Below are 19,483 nucleotides of genomic sequence, written 5' to 3' on the forward strand. Positions count from 1 at the left end.
TATCTTCACGTAAGAACTAGACAGAAGCATTCTCAGAAACTTCTTTGTGATGAGTGCATTCAACACACAGACTTGAACCTTCCTTTTGAAAGAGTAGCTATGAAGCTCTCTTTTTGTAGAATCTGCAAGTGGATACTTGGAGCGCTTTGAGGCCTAGGCTGGGAAAAGCAATATCTTCACCTAAAAACTAGACAGAAGCATTCTCAGAAACTTCTGTGTGATGAATGCATTCAACCCACAGACTTGAACGTTCCTTTTGATAGAACTGTTTTGAAACACTCCTTTTATAGAATCTGCAAGTGTTTATTTGGAGCGCTTTGAGGACTATGTTGGAAAAGGAAAGACCTTCATATAAAAACTAGACAGAAGCATTCTCAGAAACTTCTTTGTGATGAGGGCACTCAACTCACAGACTTGAACCTTCCTTTTGAAAGAGCAGTTTGGAAACACTCTTTTTGTAGAATCTGCAAGTGGCTATTTGGAGCGCTTTGTGGCCTATGCTGGGAAATGAAATATCTTCACCTAAAAACTAGACAGAAGCATTCTCAGAAACTTCCGTGTGCTTTATGCATTCAACTCACATAGTGGACTCTTTCTTTTGATAGCGCACTTTTGAAACACTCCTTTTGTAGAATTTGCTAGTGGATGTTTGGAGCGATTTGAGGCCTATGCTGGCAAACGAAATTTCTACACATAAAAACTAGACAGACGCATTCTCAGAAACTTCTTTGTGATGAGTTCGTTCAGCTCACAGACTTGAACTTTCCTTTTGTAAGAGCAGTTTGGAAACAGTCTTTTTGTAGAATCTGCAAGTGGATATTTGGAGCGCTTTCAGGCCTATGCTGGGAAATGAAATATCTTCACCTAAAAACTAGACAGAAGCATTCTGAGAAACTTCTTTGTGATGAGTTCATTCAACTCCCAGACTTGAACGTTCCTTTTGATAGAACAGTTTTGAAACACTAAGTTTGTAGAATCTGCAAGTGTTTATTCGGAGCACCTTGAGGCCTATGTTGGAAAAGGAAATATCTTCCCATCAAAACAAGAGGGAAGCATTCTCAGAAACTTCTTCGTGATGAGGGCATTCAACTCACGGAGTTGTACCTACCAGTTGATAGAGAAGTTTGGAAACACTCTTTTTGTAGACTCTGCAAGTGATTATTTGGAGCGGTTTGGGGCCTATGCTGGAAAAGGAAATATCTTCACATGAAAACTGGACAGAAGCATTCTCAGAAACTTCTTTGTGTTGAGTGCATTCAACCCACAGACTTGAACCTTCCTATAGAAAGAGCAGTTTTGAAACATTCTTTTTGTAAAATCTGCAAGTGGTTATTTGGAGCACTTTGAGGCCTATGCTGTGAAATGGAATATCTTCACCTAAAAGCTAGAGAGAAGCATTCTCAGAAAGTTCTTCGCAATGCGTGCATTCAACTCACAGAGTTGAACGTGCCTTTAGATAGAGCAGTCTGGAAACACCCTTTCTGTAAAATCTGCAAGTGGATATCTGGAGCGATTTGAGGTGTATGCGAGGAAAAGGAAATATCTTCACATAAAAACTAGACAGCAGCATTCTCAGAAACCTCTTTGTGATGAGTGCATTCAACTCACAGACTTGAACCTTCCTTTTGATAGAGCAGTTTTGAAACACTCCTTTTGTAGAATCTGCAAGTGTTTATTTGGAGCGCTTTGAGGCCTAAGCTGGAAAAGGAAATATCTTCACGTAAGAACTAGACGGAAGCATTCTCAGAAACTTCTGTGTGATGAGTGCATTCAACCCACAGAGTTGAACGTTCCTTTTGATCGACCAGTTTTGAAACACTGTTTTTGCAGAATCCGCAAGTGGATATTTGGAGCTCTTTGAGGCTTATGCTGGAAAAGGAAATATCTTCCTATACCAACTAGACAGAAGCATTTTCAGAAACTTCTATGTCATCAGGGGATTGAACTCACAGAGTTGAACATTCCTTTTCATGGAGCAGTTCTGCAGCACTCTTTTTGTGGAAACTGCAAGTGGATATTTGGTGCGATTGCGGCATCTAGTGGAAAAGGAAATACATGCAGATGAAAACTAGATAGAATCATTCTCAGAAACTTCTTTCTGATGAGTGCATTCAACTCACAGGGTTGAACCTTTCTTTTGATAGAAGAGATTTGAAACCCTCTTTTTGTAGAATCTGCAAGTGGCTATCTGGAGCGCTTTGAGACCTATGCTAGAAAAGGAAATATCTTCACATAAAAACTAGAGAGAAACATTCTCAGCAACTCCATTGTGATGAGTGCATTCTACTCATAGCGTTGAACCTTCCTTTTGATAGAACAGTTTTGAAACACTGTTTTTGTAGAATCGGCAAGTGGATATTTGGAGCGCTTTGAGGCCTATGCTGGAAAAGGAAATATCTTCACATGAAAACTATACAGAAGCACTCTAAGAAACTTCTGTTCGTTGAGTGCATTCAACTCACAGACTTGAACGTTCCTTTTGAAAGAACTGTTTTGAAACACTCCTTTAGTAGAATTTGAAAGTGTTTATTTGGAGCGCTTTGAAGCTTAGCTGGAAAAGGAAATATCTTCACGTAAGAACTAGACAGAAGCATTCTCAGAAACTTCTTTGTGATGAGTGCATTCAACACACAGACTTGAACCTTCCTTTTGAAAGAGCAGCTATGAAGCTCTCTTTTTGTAGAATCTGCAAGTGGATACTTGGAGCGCTTTGAGGCCTAGTCTGGGAAAAGCAATATCTTCACCTAAAAACTAGACAGAAGCATTCTCAGAAACTTCTGTGTGATGAATGCATTCAACTCACAGACTTGAACGTTCCTTTTGATAGAACTGTTTTGAAACACTCCTTTTATAGAATCTGCAAGTGTTTATTTGGAGCGCTTTGAGGACTATGTTGGAAAAGGAAAGACCTTCATATAAAAACTAGACAGAAGCATTCTCAGAAACTTCTTTGTGATGAGGGCACTCAACTCACAGACTTGAACCTTCCTTTTGAAAGAGCAGTTTGGAAACACTCTTTTTGTAGAATCTGCAAGTGGCTATTTGGAGCGCTTTGTGGCCTATGCTGGGAAATGAAATATCTTCACCTAAAAACTAGACAGAAGCATTCTCAGAAACTTCCGTGTGCTTTATGCATTCAACTCACATAGTGGACTCTTTCTTTTGATAGCGCACTTTTGAAACACTCCTTTTGTAGAATTTGCTAGTGGATGTTTGGAGCGATTTGAGGCCTATGCTGGCAAACGAAATTTCTACACATAAAAACTAGACAGACGCATTCTCAGAAACTTCTTTGTGATGAGTTTGTTCAGCTCACAGACTTGAACTTTCCTTTTGTAAGAGCAGTTTGGAAACACTCTTTTTGTAGAATCTGCAAGTGGATATTTGGAGCGCTTTCAGGCCTATGCTGGGAAATGAAATATCTTCACCTAAAAACTAGACAGAAGCATTCTGAGAAACTTCTTTGTGATGAGTTCATTCAACTCCCAGACTTGAACGTTCCTTTTGATAGAACAGTTTTGAAACACTAAGTTTGTAGAATCTGCAAGTGTTTATTCGGAGCACCTTGAGGCCTATGTTGGAAAAGGAAATATCTTCCCATCAAAACAAGAGGGAAGCATTCTCAGAAACTTCTTCGTGATGAGGGCATTCAACTCACGGAGTTGTACCTACCAGTTGATAGAGAAGTTTGGAAACACTCTTTTTGTAGACTCTGCAAGTGATTATTTGGAGCGGTTTGGGGCCTATGCTGGAAAAGGAAATATCTTCACATGAAAACTGGACAGAAGCATTCTCAGAAACTTCTTTGTGTTGAGTGCATTCAACTCACAGACTTGAACCTTCCTCTAGAAAGAGCAGTTTTGAAACATTCTTTTTGTAAAATCTGCAAGTGGTTATTTGGAGCACTTTGAGGCCTATGCTGTGAAATGGAATATCTTCACCTAAAAGCTAGAGAGAAGCATTGTCAGAAAGTTCTTCGCAATGCGTGCATTCAACTCACAGAGTTGAACGTGCCTTTAGATAGAGCAGTCTGGAAACACCCTTTCTGTAAAATCTGCAAGTGGATATCTGGAGCGATTTGAGGTCTATGCGAGGAAAAGGAAATATCTTCACATAAAAACTAGACAGCAGCATTCTCAGAAACCTCTTTGTGATGAGTGCATTCAACTCACAGACTTGAACCTTCCTTTTGATAGAGCAGTTTTGAAACACTCCTTTTGTAGACTCTGCAAGTGTTTATTTGGAGCGCTTTGAGGCCTAAGCTGGAAAAGGAAATATCTTCACGTAAGAACTAGACGGAAGCATTCTCAGAAACTTCTGTGTGATGAGTGCATTCAACCCACAGAGTTGAACGTTCCTTTTGATCGACCAGTTTTGAAACACTGTTTTTGCAGAATCCGCAAGTGGATATTTGGAGCTCTTTGAGGCTTATGCTGGAAAAGGAAATATCTTCCTATACCAACTAGACAGAAGCATTTTCAGAAACTTCTATGTCATCAGGGGATTGAACTCACAGAGTTGAACATTCCTTTTCATGGAGCAGTTCTGCAGCACTCTTTTTGCGGAAACTGCAAGTGGATATTTGGTGCGATTGCGGCATCTAGTGGAAAAGGAAATACATGCAGATGAAAACTAGATAGAATCATTCTCAGAAACATCTTTCTGATGAGTGCATTCAACTCACAGAGTTGAACCTTTCTTTTGATAGAAGAGATTTGAAACCCTCTTTTTGTAGAATCTGCAAGTGGCTATTTGGAGCGCTTTGAGGCCTATGCTAGAAAAGGAAATATCTTCACATAAAAACTAGAGGGAAGCATTCTCAGCAACTCCATTGTGATGAGTGCATTCTACTCATAGTGTTGAACCTTCCTTTTGGTAGAACAGTTTTGAAACACTGTTTTTGTAGAATCGGCAAGTGGATATTTGGAGCGCTTTCAGGCCTATGCTGGGAAATGAAATATCTTCACCTAAAAACTAGACAGAAGCATTCTGAGAAACTTCTTTGTGATGAGTTCATTCAACTCCCGGACTTGAACGTTCCTTTTGATAGAACAGTTTTGAAACACTAAGTTTGTAGAATCTGCAAGTGTTTATTCGGCGCACCTTGAGGCCTATGTTGGAAAAGGAAATATCTTCCCATCAAAGCAAGAGGGAAGCATTCTCAGAAACTTCTTCGTGATGAGAGCATTCAACTCACGGAGTTGTACCTACCAGTTGATAGAGAAGTTTGGAAACACTCTTTTTGTAGACTCTGCAAGTGATTATTTGGAGCGGTTTGGGGCCTATGCTGGAAAAGGAAATATCTTCACATAAAAACTAGAGAGAAGCATTCTCAGCAACTCCATTGTGATGAGTGCATTCTACTCATAGCGTTGAACCTTCCTTTTGATAGAACAGTTTTGAAACACTGTTTTTGTAGAATCGGCAAGTGGATATTTGGAGCGCTTTGAGGCCTATGCTGGAAAAGGAAATATCTTCACATGAAAACTATACAGAAGCACTCTAAGAAACTTCTGTTCGTTGAGTGCATTCAACTCACAGACTTGAACGTTCCTTTTGAAAGAACTGTTTTGAAACACTCCTTTAGTAGAATTTGCAAGTGTTTATTTGGAGCGCTTTGAAGCTTAGCTGGAAAAGGAAATATCTTCACGTAAGAACTAGACAGAAGCATTCTCAGAAACTTCTTTGTGATGAGTGCATTCAACACACAGACTTGAACCTTCCTTTTGAAAGAGCAGCTATGAAGCTCTCTTTTTGTAGAATCTGCAAGTGGATACTTGGAGCGCTTTGAGGCCTAGTCTGGGAAAAGCAATATCTTCACCTAAAAACTAGACAGAAGCATTCTCAGAAACTTCTGTGTGATGAATGCATTCAACTCACAGACTTGAACGTTCCTTTTGATAGAACTGTTTTGAAACACTCCTTTTATAGAATCTGCAAGTGTTTATTTGGAGCGCTTTGAGGACTATGTTGGAAAAGGAAAGACCTTCATATAAAAACTAGACAGAAGCATTCTCAGAAACTTCTTTGTGATGAGGGCACTCAACTCACAGACTTGAACCTTCCTTTTGAAAGAGCAGTTTGGAAACACTCTTTTTGTAGAATCTGCAAGTGGCTATTTGGAGCGCTTTGTGGCCTATGCTGGGAAATGAAATATCTTCACCTAAAAACTAGACAGAAGCATTCTCAGAAACTTCCGTGTGCTTTATGCATTCAACTCACATAGTGGACTCTTTCTTTTGATAGCGCACTTTTGAAACACTCCTTTTGTAGAATTTGCTAGTGGATGTTTGGAGCGATTTGAGGCCTATGCTGGCAAACGAAATTTCTACACATAAAAACTAGACAGACGCATTCTCAGAAACTTCTTTGTGATGAGTTCGTTCAGCTCACAGACTTGAACTTTCCTTTTGTAAGAGCAGTTTGGAAACACTCTTTTTGTAGAATCTGCAAGTGGATATTTGGAGCGCTTTCAGGCCTATGCTGGGAAATGAAATATCTTCACCTAAAAACTAGACAGAAGCATTCTGAGAAACTTCTTTGTGATGAGTTCATTCAACTCCCAGACTTGAACGTTCCTTTTGATAGAACAGTTTTGAAACACTAAGTTTGTAGAATCTGCAAGTGTTTATTCGGAGCACCTTGAGGCCTATGTTGGAAAAGGAAATATCTTCCCATCAAAACAAGAGGGAAGCATTCTCAGAAACTTCTTCGTGATGAGGGCATTCAACTCACGGAGTTGTACCTACCAGTTGATAGAGAAGTTTGGAAACACTCTTTTTGTAGACTCTGCAAGTGATTATTTGGAGCGGTTTGGTGCCTATGCTGGAAAAGGAAATATCTTCACATGAAAACTGGACAGAAGCATTCTCAGAAACTTCTTTGTGTTGAGTGCATTCAACTCACAGACTTGAACCTTCCTCTAGAAAGAGCAGTTTTGAAACATTCTTTTTGTAAAATCTGCAAGTGGTTATTTGGAGCACTTTGAGGCCTATGCTGTGAAATGGAATATCTTCACCTAAAAGCTAGAGAGAAGCATTCTCAGAAAGTTCTTCGCAATGCGTGCATTCAACTCACAGAGTTGAACGTGCCTTTAGATAGAGCAGTCTGGAAACACCCTTTCTGTAAAATCTGCAAGTGGATATCTGGAGCGATTTGAGGTCTATGCGAGGAAAAGGAAATATCTTCACATAAAAACTAGACAGCAGCATTCTCAGAAACCTCTTTGTGATGAGTGCATTCAACTCACAGACTTGAACCTTCCTTTTGATAGAGCAGTTTTGAAACACTCCTTTTGTAGAATCTGCAAGTGTTTATTTGGAGCGCTTTGAGGCCTAAGCTGGAAAAGGAAATATCTTCACGTAAGAACTAGACGGAAGCATTCTCAGAAACTTCTGTGTGATGAGTGCATTCAACCCACAGAGTTGAACGTTCCTTTTGATCGACCAGTTTTGAAACACTGTTTTTGCAGAATCCGCAAGTGGATATTTGGAGCTCTTTGAGGCTTATGCTGGAAAAGGAAATATCTTCCTATACCAACTAGACAGAAGCATTTTCAGAAACTTCTATGTCATCAGGGGATTGAACTCACAGAGTTGAACATTCCTTTTCATGGAGCAGTTCTGCAGCACTCTTTTTGCGGAAACTGCAAGTGGATATTTGGTGCGATTGCGGCATCTAGTGGAAAAGGAAATACATGCAGATGAAAACTAGATAGAATCATTCTCAGAAACTTCTTTCTGATGAGTGCATTCAACTCACAGAGTTGAACCTTTCTTTTGATAGAAGAGATTTGAAACCCTCTTTTTGTAGAATCTGCAAGTGGCTATATGGAGCGCTTTGAGGCCTATGCTAGAAAAGGAAATATCTTCACATAAAAACTAGAGGGAAGCATTCTCAGCAACTCCATTGTGATGAGTGCATTCTACTCATAGTGTTGAACCTTCCTTTTGGTAGAACAGTTTTGAAACACTGTTTTTGTAGAATCGGCAAGTGGATATTTGGAGCGCTTTCAGGCCTATGCTGGGAAATGAAATATCTTCACCTAAAAACTAGACAGAAGCATTCTGAGAAACTTCTTTGTGATGAGTTCATTCAACTCCCAGACTTGAACGTTCCTTTTGATAGAACAGTTTTGAAACACTAAGTTTGTAGAATCTGCAAGTGTTTATTCGGCGCACCTTGAGGCCTATGTTGGAAAAGGAAATATCTTCCCATCAAAACAAGAGGGAAGCATTCTCAGAAACTTCTTCGTGATGAGAGCATTCAACTCACGGAGTTGTACCTACCAGTTGATAGAGAAGTTTGGAAACACTCTTTTTGTAGACTCTGCAAGTGATTATTTGGAGCGGTTTGGGGCCTATGCTGGAAAAGGAAATATCTTCACATGAAAACTGGACAGAAGCATTCTCAGAAACTTCTTTGTGTTGAGTGCATTCAACTCACAGACTTGAACCTTCCTCTAGAAAGAGCAGTTTTGAAACATTCTTTTTGTAAAATCTGCAAGTGGTTATTTGGAGCACTTTGAGGCCTATGCTGTGAAATGGAATATCTTCACCTAAAAGCTAGAGAGAAGCATTCTCAGAAAGTTCTTCGCAATGCGTGCATTCAACTCACAGAGTTGAACGTGCCTTTAGATAGAGCAGTCTGGAAACACCCTTTCTGTAAAATCTGCAAGTGGATATCTGGAGCGATTTGAGGTCTATGCGAGGAAAAGGAAATATCTTCACATAAAAACTAGACAGCAGCATTCTCAGAAACCTCTTTGTGATGAGTGCATTCAACTCACAGACTTGAACCTTCCTTTTGATAGAGCAGTTTTGAAACACTCCTTTTGTAGAATCTGCAAGTGTTTATTTGGAGCGCTTTGAGGCCTAAGCTGGAAAAGGAAATATCTTCACGTAAGAACTAGACGGAAGCATTCTCAGAAACTTCTGTGTGATGAGTGCATTCAACTCACAGAGTTGAACGTTCCTTTTGATCGACCAGTTTTGAAACACTGTTTTTGCAGAATCCGCAAGTGGATATTTGGAGCTCTTTGAGGCTTATGCTGGAAAAGGAAATATCTTCCTATACCAACTAGACAGAAGCATTTTCAGAAACTTCTATGTCATCAGGGGATTGAACTCACAGAGTTGAACATTCCTTTTCATGGAGCAGTTCTGCAGCACCCTTTTTGTGGAAACCGCAAGTGGATATTTGGTGCGATTGCGGCATCTAGTGGAAAAGGAAATACATGCAGATGAAAACTAGATAGAATCATTCTCAGAAACTTCTTTCTGATGAGTGCATTCAACTCACAGAGTTGAACCTTTCTTTTGATAGAAGAGATTTGAAACCCTCTTTTTGTAGAATCTGCAAGTGGCTATTTGGAGCGCTTTGAGGCCTATGCTAGAAAAGGAAATATCTTCACATAAAAACTAGAGAGAAGCATTCTCAGCAACTCCATTGTGATGAGTGCATTCTACTCATAGCGTTGAACCTTCCTTTTGATAGAACAGTTTTGAAACACTGTTTTTGTAGAATCGGCAAGTGGATATTTGGAGCGCTTTGAGGCCTATGCTGGAAAAGGAAATATCTTCACATGAAAACTATACAGAAGCACTCTAAGAAACTTCTGTTCGTTGAGTGCATTCAACTCACAGACTTGAACGTTCCTTTTGAAAGAACTGTTTTGAAACACTCCTTTAGTAGAATTTGCAAGTGTTTATTTGGAGCGCTTTGAAGCTTAGCTGGAAAAGGAAATATCTTCACGTAAGAACTAGACAGAAGCATTCTCAGAAACTTCTTTGTGATGAGTGCATTCAACACACAGACTTGAACCTTCCTTTTGAAAGAGTAGCTATGAAGCTCTCTTTTTGTAGAATCTGCAAGTGGATACTTGGAGCGCTTTGAGGCCTAGGCTGGGAAAAGCAATATCTTCACCTAAAAACTAGACAGAAGCATTCTCAGAAACTTCTGTGTGATGAATGCATTCAACCCACAGACTTGAACGTTCCTTTTGATAGAACTGTTTTGAAACACTCCTTTTATAGAATCTGCAAGTGTTTATTTGGAGCGCTTTGAGGACTATGTTGGAAAAGGAAAGACCTTCATATAAAAACTAGACAGAAGCATTCTCAGAAACTTCTTTGTGATGAGGGCACTCAACTCACAGACTTGAACCTTCCTTTTGAAAGAGCAGTTTGGAAACACTCTTTTTGTAGAATCTGCAAGTGGCTATTTGGAGCGCTTTGTGGCCTATGCTGGGAAATGAAATATCTTCACCTAAAAACTAGACAGAAGCATTCTCAGAAACTTCCGTGTGCTTTATGCATTCAACTCACATAGTGGACTCTTTCTTTTGATAGCGCACTTTTGAAACACTCCTTTTGTAGAATTTGCTAGTGGATGTTTGGAGCGATTTGAGGCCTATGCTGGCAAACGAAATTTCTACACATAAAAACTAGACAGACGCATTCTCAGAAACTTCTTTGTGATGAGTTCGTTCAGCTCACAGACTTGAACTTTCCTTTTGTAAGAGCAGTTTGGAAACACTCTTTTTGTAGAATCTGCAAGTGGATATTTGGAGCGCTTTCAGGCCTATGCTGGGAAATGAAATATCTTCACCTAAAAACTAGACAGAAGCATTCTGAGAAACTTCTTTGTGATGAGTTCATTCAACTCCCAGACTTGAACGTTCCTTTTGATAGAACAGTTTTGAAACACTAAGTTTGTAGAATCTGCAAGTGTTTATTCGGAGCACCTTGAGGCCTATGTTGGAAAAGGAAATATCTTCCCATCAAAACAAGAGGGAAGCATTCTCAGAAACTTCTTCGTGATGAGGGCATTCAACTCACGGAGTTGTACCTACCAGTTGATAGAGAAGTTTGGAAACACTCTTTTTGTAGACTCTGCAAGTGATTATTTGGAGCGGTTTGGGGCCTATGCTGGAAAAGGAAATATCTTCACATGAAAACTGGACAGAAGCATTCTCAGAAACTTCTTTGTGTTGAGTGCATTCAACCCACAGACTTGAACCTTCCTATAGAAAGAGCAGTTTTGAAACATTCTTTTTGTAAAATCTGCAAGTGGTTATTTGGAGCACTTTGAGGCCTATGCTGTGAAATGGAATATCTTCACCTAAAAGCTAGAGAGAAGCATTCTCAGAAAGTTCTTCGCAATGCGTGCATTCAACTCACAGAGTTGAACGTGCCTTTAGATAGAGCAGTCTGGAAACACCCTTTCTGTAAAATCTGCAAGTGGATATCTGGAGCGATTTGAGGTGTATGCGAGGAAAAGGAAATATCTTCACATAAAAACTAGACAGCAGCATTCTCAGAAACCTCTTTGTGATGAGTGCATTCAACTCACAGACTTGAACCTTCCTTTTGATAGAGCAGTTTTGAAACACTCCTTTTGTAGAATCTGCAAGTGTTTATTTGGAGCGCTTTGAGGCCTAAGCTGGAAAAGGAAATATCTTCACGTAAGAACTAGACGGAAGCATTCTCAGAAACTTCTGTGTGATGAGTGCATTCAACCCACAGAGTTGAACGTTCCTTTTGATCGACCAGTTTTGAAACACTGTTTTTGCAGAATCCGCAAGTGGATATTTGGAGCTCTTTGAGGCTTATGCTGGAAAAGGAAATATCTTCCTATACCAACTAGACAGAAGCATTTTCAGAAACTTCTATGTCATCAGGGGATTGAACTCACAGAGTTGAACATTCCTTTTCATGGAGCAGTTCTGCAGCACTCTTTTTGTGGAAACTGCAAGTGGATATTTGGTGCGATTGCGGCATCTAGTGGAAAAGGAAATACATGCAGATGAAAACTAGATAGAATCATTCTCAGAAACTTCTTTCTGATGAGTGCATTCAACTCACAGGGTTGAACCTTTCTTTTGATAGAAGAGATTTGAAACCCTCTTTTTGTAGAATCTGCAAGTGGCTATCTGGAGCGCTTTGAGACCTATGCTAGAAAAGGAAATATCTTCACATAAAAACTAGAGAGAAACATTCTCAGCAACTCCATTGTGATGAGTGCATTCTACTCATAGCGTTGAACCTTCCTTTTGATAGAACAGTTTTGAAACACTGTTTTTGTAGAATCGGCAAGTGGATATTTGGAGCGCTTTGAGGCCTATGCTGGAAAAGGAAATATCTTCACATGAAAACTATACAGAAGCACTCTAAGAAACTTCTGTTCGTTGAGTGCATTCAACTCACAGACTTGAACGTTCCTTTTGAAAGAACTGTTTTGAAACACTCCTTTAGTAGAATTTGCAAGTGTTTATTTGGAGCGCTTTGAAGCTTAGCTGGAAAAGGAAATATCTTCACGTAAGAACTAGACAGAAGCATTCTCAGAAACTTCTTTGTGATGAGTGCATTCAACACACAGACTTGAACCTTCCTTTTGAAAGAGCAGCTATGAAGCTCTCTTTTTGTAGAATCTGCAAGTGGATACTTGGAGCGCTTTGAGGCCTAGTCTGGGAAAAGCAATATCTTCACCTAAAAACTAGACAGAAGCATTCTCAGAAACTTCTGTGTGATGAATGCATTCAACTCACAGACTTGAACGTTCCTTTTGATAGAACTGTTTTGAAACACTCCTTTTATAGAATCTGCAAGTGTTTATTTGGAGCGCTTTGAGGACTATGTTGGAAAAGGAAAGACCTTCATATAAAAACTAGACAGAAGCATTCTCAGAAACTTCTTTGTGATGAGGGCACTCAACTCACAGACTTGAACCTTCCTTTTGAAAGAGCAGTTTGGAAACACTCTTTTTGTAGAATCTGCAAGTGGCTATTTGGAGCGCTTTGTGGCCTATGCTGGGAAATGAAATATCTTCACCTAAAAACTAGACAGAAGCATTCTCAGAAACTTCCGTGTGCTTTATGCATTCAACTCACATAGTGGACTCTTTCTTTTGATAGCGCACTTTTGAAACACTCCTTTTGTAGAATTTGCTAGTGGATGTTTGGAGCGATTTGAGGCCTATGCTGGCAAACGAAATTTCTACACATAAAAACTAGACAGACGCATTCTCAGAAACTTCTTTGTGATGAGTTTGTTCAGCTCACAGACTTGAACTTTCCTTTTGTAAGAGCAGTTTGGAAACACTCTTTTTGTAGAATCTGCAAGTGGATATTTGGAGCGCTTTCAGGCCTATGCTGGGAAATGAAATATCTTCACCTAAAAACTAGACAGAAGCATTCTGAGAAACTTCTTTGTGATGAGTTCATTCAACTCCCAGACTTGAACGTTCCTTTTGATAGAACAGTTTTGAAACACTAAGTTTGTAGAATCTGCAAGTGTTTATTCGGAGCACCTTGAGGCCTATGTTGGAAAAGGAAATATCTTCCCATCAAAACAAGAGGGAAGCATTCTCAGAAACTTCTTCGTGATGAGGGCATTCAACTCACGGAGTTGTACCTACCAGTTGATAGAGAAGTTTGGAAACACTCTTTTTGTAGACTCTGCAAGTGATTATTTGGAGCGGTTTGGGGCCTATGCTGGAAAAGGAAATATCTTCACATGAAAACTGGACAGAAGCATTCTCAGAAACTTCTTTGTGTTGAGTGCATTCAACTCACAGACTTGAACCTTCCTCTAGAAAGAGCAGTTTTGAAACATTCTTTTTGTAAAATCTGCAAGTGGTTATTTGGAGCACTTTGAGGCCTATGCTGTGAAATGGAATATCTTCACCTAAAAGCTAGAGAGAAGCATTGTCAGAAAGTTCTTCGCAATGCGTGCATTCAACTCACAGAGTTGAACGTGCCTTTAGATAGAGCAGTCTGGAAACACCCTTTCTGTAAAATCTGCAAGTGGATATCTGGAGCGATTTGAGGTCTATGCGAGGAAAAGGAAATATCTTCACATAAAAACTAGACAGCAGCATTCTCAGAAACCTCTTTGTGATGAGTGCATTCAACTCACAGACTTGAACCTTCCTTTTGATAGAGCAGTTTTGAAACACTCCTTTTGTAGACTCTGCAAGTGTTTATTTGGAGCGCTTTGAGGCCTAAGCTGGAAAAGGAAATATCTTCACGTAAGAACTAGACGGAAGCATTCTCAGAAACTTCTGTGTGATGAGTGCATTCAACCCACAGAGTTGAACGTTCCTTTTGATCGACCAGTTTTGAAACACTGTTTTTGCAGAATCCGCAAGTGGATATTTGGAGCTCTTTGAGGCTTATGCTGGAAAAGGAAATATCTTCCTATACCAACTAGACAGAAGCATTTTCAGAAACTTCTATGTCATCAGGGGATTGAACTCACAGAGTTGAACATTCCTTTTCATGGAGCAGTTCTGCAGCACTCTTTTTGCGGAAACTGCAAGTGGATATTTGGTGCGATTGCGGCATCTAGTGGAAAAGGAAATACATGCAGATGAAAACTAGATAGAATCATTCTCAGAAACATCTTTCTGATGAGTGCATTCAACTCACAGAGTTGAACCTTTCTTTTGATAGAAGAGATTTGAAACCCTCTTTTTGTAGAATCTGCAAGTGGCTATTTGGAGCGCTTTGAGGCCTATGCTAGAAAAGGAAATATCTTCACATAAAAACTAGAGGGAAGCATTCTCAGCAACTCCATTGTGATGAGTGCATTCTACTCATAGTGTTGAACCTTCCTTTTGGTAGAACAGTTTTGAAACACTGTTTTTGTAGAATCGGCAAGTGGATATTTGGAGCGCTTTCAGGCCTATGCTGGGAAATGAAATATCTTCACCTAAAAACTAGACAGAAGCATTCTGAGAAACTTCTTTGTGATGAGTTCATTCAACTCCCGGACTTGAACGTTCCTTTTGATAGAACAGTTTTGAAACACTAAGTTTGTAGAATCTGCAAGTGTTTATTCGGCGCACCTTGAGGCCTATGTTGGAAAAGGAAATATCTTCCCATCAAAGCAAGAGGGAAGCATTCTCAGAAACTTCTTCGTGATGAGAGCATTCAACTCACGGAGTTGTACCTACCAGTTGATAGAGAAGTTTGGAAACACTCTTTTTGTAGACTCTGCAAGTGATTATTTGGAGCGGTTTGGGGCCTATGCTGGAAAAGGAAATATCTTCACATAAAAACTAGAGAGAAGCATTCTCAGCAACTCCATTGTGATGAGTGCATTCTACTCATAGCGTTGAACCTTCCTTTTGATAGAACAGTTTTGAAACACTGTTTTTGTAGAATCGGCAAGTGGATATTTGGAGCGCTTTGAGGCCTATGCTGGAAAAGGAAATATCTTCACATGAAAACTATACAGAAGCACTCTAAGAAACTTCTGTTCGTTGAGTGCATTCAACTCACAGACTTGAACGTTCCTTTTGAAAGAACTGTTTTGAAACACTCCTTTAGTAGAATTTGCAAGTGTTTATTTGGAGCGCTTTGAAGCTTAGCTGGAAAAGGAAATATCTTCACGTAAGAACTAGACAGAAGCATTCTCAGAAACTTCTTTGTGATGAGTGCATTCAACACACAGACTTGAACCTTCCTTTTGAAAGAGCAGCTATGAAGCTCTCTTTTTGTAGAATCTGCAAGTGGATACTTGGAGCGCTTTGAGGCCTAGTCTGGGAAAAGCAATATCTTCACCTAAAAACTAGACAGAAGCATTCTCAGAAACTTCTGTGTGATGAATGCATTCAACTCACAGACTTGAACGTTCCTTTTGATAGAACTGTTTTGAAACACTCCTTTTATAGAATCTGCAAGTGTTTATTTGGAGCGCTTTGAGGACTATGTTGGAAAAGGAAAGACCTTCATATAAAAACTAGACAGAAGCATTCTCAGAAACTTCTTTGTGATGAGGGCACTCAACTCACAGACTTGAACCTTCCTTTTGAAAGAGCAGTTTGGAAACACTCTTTTTGTAGAATCTGCAAGTGGCTATTTGGAGCGCTTTGTGGCCTATGCTGGGAAATGAAATATCTTCACCTAAAAACTAGACAGAAGCATTCTCAGAAACTTCCGTGTGCTTTATGCATTCAACTCACATAGTGGACTCTTTCTTTTGATAGCGCACTTTTGAAACACTCCTTTTGTAGAATTTGCTAGTGGATGTTTGGAGCGATTTGAGGCCTATGCTGGCAAACGAAATTTCTACACATAAAAACTAGACAGACGCATTCTCAGAAACTTCTTTGTGATGAGTTCGTTCAGCTCACAGACTTGAACTTTCCTTTTGTAAGAGCAGTTTGGAAACACTCTTTTTGTAGAATCTGCAAGTGGATATTTGGAGCGCTTTCAGGCCTATGCTGGGAAATGAAATATCTTCACCTAAAAACTAGACAGAAGCATTCTGAGAAACTTCTTTGTGATGAGTTCATTCAACTCCCAGACTTGAACGTTCCTTTTGATAGAACAGTTTTGAAACACTAAGTTTGTAGAATCTGCAAGTGTTTATTCGGAGCACCTTGAGGCCTATGTTGGAAAAGGAAATATCTTCCCATCAAAACAAGAGGGAAGCATTCTCAGAAACTTCTTCGTGATGAGGGCATTCAACTCACGGAGTTGTACCTACCAGTTGATAGAGAAGTTTGGAAACACTCTTTTTGTAGACTCTGCAAGTGATTATTTGGAGCGGTTTGGTGCCTATGCTGGAAAAGGAAATATCTTCACATGAAAACTGGACAGAAGCATTCTCAGAAACTTCTTTGTGTTGAGTGCATTCAACTCACAGACTTGAACCTTCCTCTAGAAAGAGCAGTTTTGAAACATTCTTTTTGTAAAATCTGCAAGTGGTTATTTGGAGCACTTTGAGGCCTATGCTGTGAAATGGAATATCTTCACCTAAAAGCTAGAGAGAAGCATTCTCAGAAAGTTCTTCGCAATGCGTGCATTCAACTCACAGAGTTGAACGTGCCTTTAGATAGAGCAGTCTGGAAACACCCTTTCTGTAAAATCTGCAAGTGGATATCTGGAGCGATTTGAGGTGTATGCGAGGAAAAGGAAATATCTTCACATAAAAACTAGACAGCAGCATTCTCAGAAACCTCTTTGTGATGAGTGCATTCAACTCACAGACTTGAACCTTCCTTTTGATAGAGCAGTTTTGAAACACTCCTTTTGTAGAATCTGCAAGTGTTTATTTGGAGCGCTTTGAGGCCTAAGCTGGAAAAGGAAATATCTTCACGTAAGAACTAGACGGAAGCATTCTCAGAAACTTCTGTGTGATGAGTGCATTCAACCCACAGAGTTGAACGTTCCTTTTGATCGACCAGTTTTGAAACACTGTTTTTGCAGAATCCGCAAGTGGATATTTGGAGCTCTTTGAGGCTTATGCTGGAAAAGGAAATATCTTCCTATACCAACTAGACAGAAGCATTTTCAGAAACTTCTATGTCATCAGGGGATTGAACTCACAGAGTTGAACATTCCTTTTCATGGAGCAGTTCTGCAGCACTCTTTTTGCGGAAACTGCAAGTGGATATTTGGTGCGATTGCGGCATCTAGTGGAAAAGGAAATACATGCAGATGAAAACTAGATAGAATCATTCTCAGAAACTTCTTTCTGATGAGTGCATTCAACTCACAGAGTTGAACCTTTCTTTTGATAGAAGAGATTTGAAACCCTCTTTTTGTAGAATCTGCAAGTGGCTATATGGAGCGCTTTGAGGCCTATGCTAGAAAAGGAAATATCTTCACATAAAAACTAGAGGGAAGCATTCTCAGCAACTCCATTGTGATGAGTGCATTCTACTCATAGTGTTGAACCTTCCTTTTGGTAGAACAGTTTTGAAACACTGTTTTTGTAGAATCGGCAAGTGGATATTTGGAGCGCTTTCAGGCCTATGCTGGGAAATGAAATATCTTCACCTAAAAACTAGACAGAAGCATTCTGAGAAACTTCTTTGTGATGAGTTCATTCAACTCCCAGACTTGAACGTTCCTTTTGATAGAACAGTTTTGAAACACTAAGTTTGTAGAATCTGCAAGTGTTTATTCGGCGCACCTTGAGGCCTATGTTGGAAAAGGAAATATCTTCCCATCAAAACAAGAGGGAAGCATTCTCAGAAACTTCTTCGTGATGAGAGCATTCAACTCACGGAGTTGTACCTACCAGTTGATAGAGAAGTTTGGAAACACTCTTTTTGTAGACTCTGCAAGTGATTATTTGGAGCGGTTTGGGGCCTATGCTGGAAAAGGAAATATCTTCACATGAAAACTGGACAGAAGCATTCTCAGAAACTTCTTTGTGTTGAGTGCATTCAACTCACAGACTTGAACCTTCCTCTAGAAAGAGCAGTTTTGAAACATTCTTTTTGTAAAATCTGCAAGTGGTTATTTGGAGCACTTTGAGGCCTATGCTGTGAAATGGAATATCTTCACCTAAAAGCTAGAGAGAAGCATTCTCAGAAAGTTCTTCGCAATGCGTGCATTCAACTCACAGAGTTGAACGTGCCTTTAGATAGAGCAGTCTGGAAACACCCTTTCTGTAAAATCTGCAAGTGGATATCTGGAGCGATTTGAGGTCTATGCGAGGAAAAGGAAATATCTTCACATAAAAACTAGACAGCAGCATTCTCAGAAACCTCTTTGTGATGAGTGCATTCAACTCACAGACTTGAACCTTCCTTTTGATAGAGCAGTTTTGAAACACTCCTTTTGTAGAATCTGCAAGTGTTTATTTGGAGCGCTTTGAGGCCTAAGCTGGAAAAGGAAATATCTTCACGTAAGAACTAGACGGAAGCATTCTCAGAAACTTCTGTGTGATGAGTGCATTCAACCCACAGAGTTGAACGTTCCTTTTGATCGACCAGTTTTGAAACACTGTTTTTGCAGAATCCGCAAGTGGATATTTGGAGCTCTTTGAGGCTTATGCTGGAAAAGGAAATATCTTCCTATACCAACTAGACAGAAGCATTTTCAGAAACTTCTATGTCATCAGGGGATTGAACTCACAGAGTTGAACATTCCTTTTCATGGAGCAGTTCTGCAGCACTCTTTTTGCGGAAACTGCAAGTGGATATTTGGTGCGATTGCGGCATCTAGTGGAAAAGGAAATACATGCAGATGAAAACTAGATAGAATCATTCTCAGAAACTTCTTTCTGATGAGTGCATTCAACTCACAGAGTTGAACCTTTCTTTTGATAGAAGAGATTTGAAACCCTCTTTTTGTAGAATCTGCAAGTGGCTATATGGAGCGCTTTGAGGCCTATGCTAGAAAAGGAAATATCTTCACATAAAAACTAGAGGGAAGCATTCTCAGCAACTCCATTGTGATGAGTGCATTCTACTCATAGTGTTGAACCTTCCTTTTGGTAGAACAGTTTTGAAACACTGTTTTTGTAGAATCGGCAAGTGGATATTTGGAGCGCTTTCAGGCCTATGCTGGGAAATGAAATATCTTCACCTAAAAACTAGACAGAAGCATTCTGAGAAACTTCTTTGTGATGAGTTCATTCAACTCCCAGACTTGAACGTTCCTTTTGATAGAACAGTTTTGAAACACTAAGTTTGTAGAATCTGCAAGTGTTTATTCGGCGCACCTTGAGGCCTATGTTGGAAA

The sequence above is a fragment of the Pongo abelii genome, chromosome 2 (assembly GCF_028885655.2).
Source record: "Pongo abelii isolate AG06213 chromosome 2, NHGRI_mPonAbe1-v2.0_pri, whole genome shotgun sequence".
NCBI lineage: Eukaryota > Metazoa > Chordata > Mammalia > Primates > Hominidae > Pongo > Pongo abelii.